This window comes from Corvus kubaryi, unplaced genomic scaffold (genome assembly GCF_017639235.1).
Source record: "Corvus kubaryi isolate FWS band 111438036 unplaced genomic scaffold, C.kubaryi_AGA036_p1.0 37398, whole genome shotgun sequence".
Lineage (NCBI taxonomy): Eukaryota > Metazoa > Chordata > Aves > Passeriformes > Corvidae > Corvus > Corvus kubaryi.
In genome coordinates, this window is record NW_024581137.1 from 28,274,300 (window position 1) to 28,282,527 (window position 8,228).

An 8,228-nucleotide genomic window follows, 5' to 3' on the forward strand; every position below is an offset into this window, starting at 1 on the left:
TTTAGCTAGAAAAAAGTCTTTTGAGTCCACCTAATAATTTTGTTTGATCAGTAACTGAACCACAATAAACTAAACCACAGAATTATTTGCAAAACTGCTGGAAAAATTTTGGGGATCCCAGAGCCAAAAGGCAGTCTGTTGTCTTCTGCATCAAGTATGCGGGTCTGGTCCTACTTTTGGGCTTCTAAACTTGCCAAAAAATTGAAAAAGATGGGAGGTTTACCGGTATTGTGTCAGAATAAAGTTGCCATAGCTAACACAAGATGTCTTTCTCAGCCAGTGCATTTAGAAGGAAAGGATAAGATTTTTCTCTGATGTCTGCAATATCCTCACTTTCTAAAAGCCAGACCCAAGGTAACCACTTCACCTCATTTCTATTTTTAAATAGTTCCCTGTAATGGTAAAGGCAGGAATCACACAGTGCTTTGGAGCATGCAGTAAGTAGGGCTGCTCAGGAAGGGTGATGCTGCCTCAGCTCAGGGGTCTGTATTACAGTATTGATTTAATTGCACAAGGTTAACACTGAGCCAGCCCTTCTATTCTGTACTCATTTTTCAGATCTTTAACTGTACCAGAATGTGTCTAAGCTGAAACCTATCCCCATGACTTATGCTGTAGAAATTGCTTACATTAACTATCATGTCCCACACTTCTGAAGGAGAGCTTATAAGGAGCTCTTTGAATGAAATGGAGTTGTCAAAATATGATGATCTGCTCTAAAGTCAAGTCTGAGATTTTCAAAATATACTAATGACTTGAACTGTCTTTTTTTGAATCACCAATTTAAAACAATTTTTAAGGATCGTGTTTCAGAATTTGTTCTTTTAAAATTTGGCAATTTAAGTGTTTAGTCTGCTAAAAGCTTGATCAGAATCTGTGGTTTGGACCACTCTGATAACATTACATTGGTGCCACGAAGTCATTTACTGTTCTTCAGTGTTCTACTGTTCTTCAGTTAAATTACAATGAAAATCTAATTACTATTCTTTCAATTTTTGACATATTACTTCCCTTAAAGATCCAACTAGCAATAAGTCTTCAGAATGTTTTTAGATAGGTTAAATTTTCACCTGGTATTAAGCTCCTAAAAGGCATCATACTGAATATTTTTGGATCCTTATAGATTGCCGGTATAGTCTTTCTTGAACATCTGATATTTCATCTTTTCCCTACACTTGAAGGAATGGGGAGTTAGGTTCATCTTTATTTTGCAGTTGGAAAACTGATGTACCCGAGGTCAGACAGCCGGATCAGAGGAGTGCATTGAAGTTGTCTCCCCGATTTCCCTGTCAGACTAAGGCCTGGGACAGTAATTGTTTGCCCATTCTGCACTAGGAGTACTGGCAAGAGGATGGCACTGTCTGTTTCCTTATCTCTGCAGTTACCAGATGTACAGGCTGAATATCACACGTTTGACAGTTCAGATGTTGTGGCCTTCTTCCCCTTCAGCAGCTTTTCCCCTTATTCTAGAGAAGTAGCACAGTAATGGTAGAAAGGTGCAGGAAGCAAACTATTTACCTTTGCTCTTGACAAAGTGAGCCAAGCTAAACGGCAAGTTTTATTTTCCTCACTGCAAAATGGGTATTAAACAAATTACAAATGTGTTAAGAAAATTCAGTTCATCTTAAGTTCCACCGAAATCAAACATTTTTGTGCTCATCCTTAAAATGCTTTGGTAAATTGATTCTTTAGTATCAGATCTGTAGTCTTCACTGAAATGAAGTATTTATATAGCACTGTATATCAGTGTTAAATTTTCATGTTTCTAAATAATTTATTTAATAGAAATTAATTTTTAACACCGAAGTGAATGTGTAAAAAATCAATATTGCAGAAGCATTTATAATGGATTCAGAAAAAAACCACAGATCAAATATTTGGGTATTATATAAAAGCCATTTTACCTGGTAAAACTTGCTAGTTGTCAAACTAGTATGTTCCATTAAGTATTCCAACCTTCATTCTGCAAAAAATTTTATAGAGGGGTTGTCAAAAACCAAAAAAAAAGATTCTGTCTAGTTTGATTTGATATGATTCTAATTGGATTTGTACATATTGGATGCACTGTTTTTAGGGAAACAATATGACTGTTGCCAATAACAATTATTTTGGAAAACTTTAATTCTGCTTGATTACTCAAAAAATACAATTAGAGTACTGCAATTATCTGAACTATCACAGCAGAACAGTACTAGCAGAAACCATTAAGTGCTACATTTACTTTTTCCCTGATCTATTTTTCAAATATACGTCAATTAAAAAAAAAGTTAATTTAAAGGACATTGTCAGTCTCCTCACCTTCTATCCTACCAGCAAAAAAAAGAACTGTATTAAAAGAGAACATAATTTAAAAATTGGTGCATCCCCTACTGAACATTGCTCAGTTTTGTTGTAATACAGTGTGCTGAAATATATTACTAAGGCAGGAGCTGCCGGACCACGTGGATGAGCTTTTCTTGCAGGAGATAAAATGGGGGTACATTGTCAAGAATAACCATTGCTGAGGGTATGCAATCTCCACTCTTAAAATGCCACATACCTGGCTGACCCCACCCTCAAGCAAAGGAATGGGGTTGATGACTTTTTAAGATGCCTTTTCCATAATCCTATGATTTCATGACATATGAATCTGCAAACTGTATTGACTGATCTTTTAGATTTTTTTAAATGAGCAAAGGCACTCTGGTGTGAACATCCACTTGCCTCTAATCCAAGAACTAAATTATTGTTTTCTAAAGCTGTACTCATTATATAAGCAGGCAGTTTGAGTAGTTAGGAAAAGACTATCCAAAAGCACTTTCCCAGCTAACTTGAAAGAGAAGTTGTAGTTTAGGCAGGGAAAGGGAAAGGTTGTTTCTCTAACATCATTTCAGAAGAACTTTAGAGCAGGTTGTTCTTCTGATTTTTCAGATGTGACATTAAGAATAAGGAATCAAGTGTCACCACATGGGATTTTTGCTAGCCCATTGGCTGGTATTTTTGAATAGTGAGAGGTTAAACATAATAATTCCTGAGGACTGCTCTCTCTATACCCATACCTCTGCTGTCTCTTAGATGTCCAACTATTACATTTTTAGTTCTTCTGAGACAAGAATATATTTCTGTTACAAGTATCATATATCTGATAAAGTTTTTGATTGCCTTGGTGCATTCATAGCTGGATTTCCTAGATGCCACAAAGATCAGCAACCATAAGATACAAGACTAGTTCCTCAGTAATGCAGCTGATAATTAAGTGAAGTTTTCACGTTGTAAGCAACTTTCCTAATCTCTGTCTAATTTTCATACTTAGTATCTTCTTTGATTGCTGCATTACACATATTTCTTCATCTTTTTATAGCTCAGATAATCTTTGCACAGAGATATTCCTTTAGCAGAGCTGCCATATCATGGTACAGCTATGGGATGGGTTGTGACCAGAACTGACATAGATACACAGAGAACTTTAAAAACTCTCTTGCATGCCCTATGGACATTTTGATCTCATGTAAGATTTCTGACATATGTGGCTACCTACCATTTCTGATCAATTAGTTGGTTACATGTCACTGGCAGATGGTGAGTTAGTCTCCATTATAGATGTGTAAGTTAGCTCCTGGATGTCCCACACAGATATGAAATGAGTACAGAAAGTTGCATTGCATTTCCCAGGAACATATTCTCGATAGTTTATATTCATTCTCCATACTGGTCTGAATACTCTAGCAGTGAGCTCTGGAAGACAGATCATAGCTGAGGTCCAAGGACCACAATAAACAATTTGTTTCTCCAATATGATGGGCATCTATACAAGAATGGAAGAGTCTATTTGTGCAAGAGAGAGATTTATGGGATACTTCTATCTTTTCCAGAGTGTCTATGCATGATAAGACCAAAAATAAAATAAAATCTGAATCTAAAAAAATCCCCAGAACCACTCCCTCAACCCCCTTAGGAAAAGTACAGAAAAAATATCTGTCAAACCCCAACTTCTACATTATTCAAGTCTTCTTATGCAGGGACAATGAAACTGCAGAACAAGCTGCAGTTATTATGTTACTTGATATTAAACACTTCAGGTATCAAGCTCAGCAATTTTCATTAGGAAGGATTTCTCAAGTTGCTGAAAACATTTTTTTTAGTCAAAACTACTGAGCTATCACAGATACTGTTTTTCTTGTACTTTGGACATTCAGGTGAGAAGCAAGAAACTTTGGGTTCAAAGCCAGAGGTGTCATAATTCAGACCAGGAAATCTGAGTCATATTGGCTGTTCCATGTGTTCGTGACTCATGTGCAACCGGAGTCTCCTTACAACCAAAGTCCTTGGTATTCTGGACTGTATCTGATAATCCAGTACTTCAGAAGTGGGAGGGAAACCTTAGGAAGGATTTGCTTTCGTCCTGTTTCTGATCAGTAGATTTTCTAGAACTGCCATGTAATTCTATAATGCAGAAATAGCATTATGCCAGTAGCAGCAGGAAAAGCAAAGGTGGTAACATTCTGGCAATACAAGACGCAGATCTGGGTGATGTCCGTGCCCTCCACTGTGTGATTCTGAGCAGCTTGGACAAGAGTTTTTAATGAAAACCCCAACTGCAGCATTTGCAGTATGCTGCAGACCAAGTAATGGCCTCAGGCATACCAGATAATAACAACAGTTCTCCTGTGTTTTTGTGCAAAATGCCAACTGCATCTGTTTTCTTTAGGTTTGTTGTCTACGGTAGATCATTTTTCCAGTCAGATTATCAAAGACCCTGCATAAAACAATATGTTGTTTTAATGGATTCTGCACCACATTAATGATAGTTCTTCAGCTCCATAGAGGTTGTTCTGTGCCAATGTTCTAATTTGCTAAATTTGTAATTTTATAGTCACAGTAAAACACAAAGGCATGCTTCAAATAATTTTCTTTTTTTCAGGTGCTCAGTGTAAAATTTACCATGTTACTTGGTGTAAATAGTTTCCAGTGTACCTTTCTGCAGTGCTGAAATTAAAGCCTGCATTGTTCTTAGCATGTTCATTGTTTTCTAACAGTACTAGCAAAGAATGTAGACTGTAGATGAGAGAATTCAGTAGTTTGAAGTCAGGTTGCTATGTTGCATCTCATACTTCAAAATAAACTGAATGCTTTGAAGCCAACATTTCGTCTCTGAAATCTCACTGACACAGCTTATCTCAAATTTTTGTGCTTTCCTAGCCATTAGAGTAAGAAAGAAAATTGATATAGAGAAAGTCATTCCTCCCTCCAGTGTTAGAAAATGAGACCATAATCATAGGTCACTTAGCGCTAAAATCAATACAGCACTAACTAAGAAAAATTTGAACACATCAGGAAAGAAAAAAAGAGGTCAGGATAAACTAACATTTCCCAAACATCCTAACATCATTGAATCTGCAGGAAATCAGGAATGTCTTTGTGCTTAAAAAACAATGATGTGGGTACTTTAGTTTGAACATAGCATAGAATCATCTTGAAAGAAATGTCATTAATATAAAAAGAAAGTTATTAATTATTTCTATCATTCATATGAAAAATCCTAACAAATTCCTCTGGTGGAGTGTGCAACAATATATGTTTCTGTGATAAAAGGCAGGAGACTGATCTCAAGTGGCTCTAAGTGTGCAAGGTGAAGAAACGGGAAATTTTATTTTGCTTCCTTGGCTTTTTCAGTAAAGCTGGAAAAGTCTCTTCTGGAATGATGAGAAACCACCTAAACAACAAGGTGACCCTGTTTGAACAGCCCTTTCATCTACTTAGTGCTACAATGAAAGACATCCTTTAACAGGATGGAGTCTTTCAGTCAATACCCAGGACCTGACTCCAAGTGTAAGAAACACTTCTCAGACTTCTAAAGAGATAAAAGGCTATATTGCACTTCTAGAGAAAGAAATTATCTTTTTTTAAGTGGATCATTTTGGTACTGATTTAAAGAAAAAGCCATGTCCATATTAATGAAACAGCAGTTTCCCCAAAAGAGTGGAGAAATGTAATAAAATCTCCTTAAAGCACTCCTTATGACTTGTTTGCATCACCAGCAGGCTTGTTACTGGTATATGAAGAAGAGAAACTGGACCTCATCTACATTACATTGTGACTCCAAATACCATAATGAAACTTCAGAATTGTTAACAGCATGTTTCTATCACTGCTTTTAACCTTTCAGGTAAATACAGTTAGTTCTGTTTACACAAGTCCTTGAGACTCAAAGAAGGGACTGTGCTCAAAACTTGCTTTTCCCCTATGAAATGCATGTCTGAAAACAGCTAAGCATTTTGCAGCTGGTAAAACAAGTAATTCCTGGATTAATCTCAATTTATTTTGAGCACTGCCACTTCTTGCTGTGTGTTCTGAAAGTCAGCCAGTTAACTGAATATCACAATTTTCCTCTTTTCAAAATAAGTCTGATATAACCTGTCTGATGGGGGTTTCCCAAGGTTACTGCAGTGGTCCCAAGTTACAAGGCGCTGTAGAAGAACTACAGGTCTGTGTTTTTGAGGAGGCCAAAATCATGATTCCTCTTGGCTTACAAGCAATTCCATGAATCAAAGTGCTTTGTGCAATCCCAAAATGAAAAATGCTACATAAAAAGTTATTATTATGAGGTTTTGCCTCAAAGCTGTTAAAAGCTCATATTTCTTTTGGATAGAGGTGGTTATGAGGTTTTAGCTGTAATGCAAAAAAAAATGCCTTGCTCTCTGTTGAGCTTAATATTGGTTGGTTGGAATTGGCATAGCTTCCTCACAAACCTCAGTGGCCTCCAGAAAAATTATTTGGTCAGTGATAAGTTTGAAAGATCTGTGCAATGACACAAGTGGACCCATATATGCCACACTGGGACTTCAGCAACATAGACTGACATTTTCCACAGAAAACAAGATGGAATGGGGGCATAGAAGAATCTGACCTTTACCAATACTTCTGAAGTATTAGTTCAAGTACTGGTCATAAATCACATGTATTTTTATACTACTGAATTTATCTACAGGCTGCAAAACCATGGAACTTCAAAAGGACTCCATATTCCGTAAATGTTTGCCAATGTACAGACACAAACAAAAACAAGTGAACATCACACTGATATTAAGCACTGTTTCTGTCATGTTATTTTAGCCCAATTAAATTTGGACAGAAAGTTTACTGGAACAGATTTGTTTTGTTTAGACAAGACAATAATGTTCCCATTTTCCTTCTGGGACGATTGATATATGAAGGCTCTGAAGTGCTGCTGAGCAAAGTAAAGGTATATTTTCTAGGATGCTATAAAACTGTCAGTTCTGGCTGAGATGTTTCTGATACTCTCACTACTGAATGTTAACCTTTCAAATACCATCACGGTATTCTGCATGATCAGACTTGCTTATAATTGTCTCAACCTCCAAACAGTGTTTTGGTTAAGCATTACTCATAAAGGAGGTTTAAATAGTCAATTTGCTTTTAGCAACACCTCCAAGTACATCTATACTTCATCTAGAAAATTTCTGTAAACCTTTATGAGATTTATGGTGATAACTTAGTAGCTGAAGTTTTCAATTTCAGAGGAAATAAACCCATAATCCCACACCCTTGCTCTGAAGGACTGCTTTGAGATTCCCAGGTGCCTGGCCATGAGCTAGAGTCCAGGTGTCCATGGAGTTGGGGCAGGGACCCCTTACTGTGCCATCACACTGGTCTCCCAGGCCGGCTGGAGTTGCCTCTCTTCTGTCAATGTAAATACAAACCCTCCTTTAAAAAAAAAAATCCAAGCATGCAATGGTACACATTTTTCTTCTAGCAACTATGTGCAAGCCCAGCCATTCTGCAAAGGGATTTCACAGCAAGAAGGAGGCATGTTCTGGAAAACAAGCTGTGTATTCGTATTGCAGCTTTCTCACTCTAAATTTACTTCATGGTACAGGAGCTGTTTCTACATATATTGCTTTCAAATACTGCTTGCAAAAATAATAGTAGAGATCACATGCTATGTTAGTATCTTAGCATAGCAGAGTGAGGGAAAAGCTCCATGTGTCAAGGGATGCAAAAGTGATGCCCCATTTTCCAGGTTGTGCCTCACTGTTAAGTGAACAACCAGCAAGCTCCAGCACTAACCATTTGGGAAAAAACTGGAGGTAGAACCAGGATTATCTGGAAGCCCTACAGAAAAAGGACTTCTTGCTGTGGGAGGTTAAAATAAGCAAATGCATCAACTACAAAGAAGTGGCACTAACTAAAAGCTTGTCCTTGGGCAGCAATCAATGTGTAAATGTTCC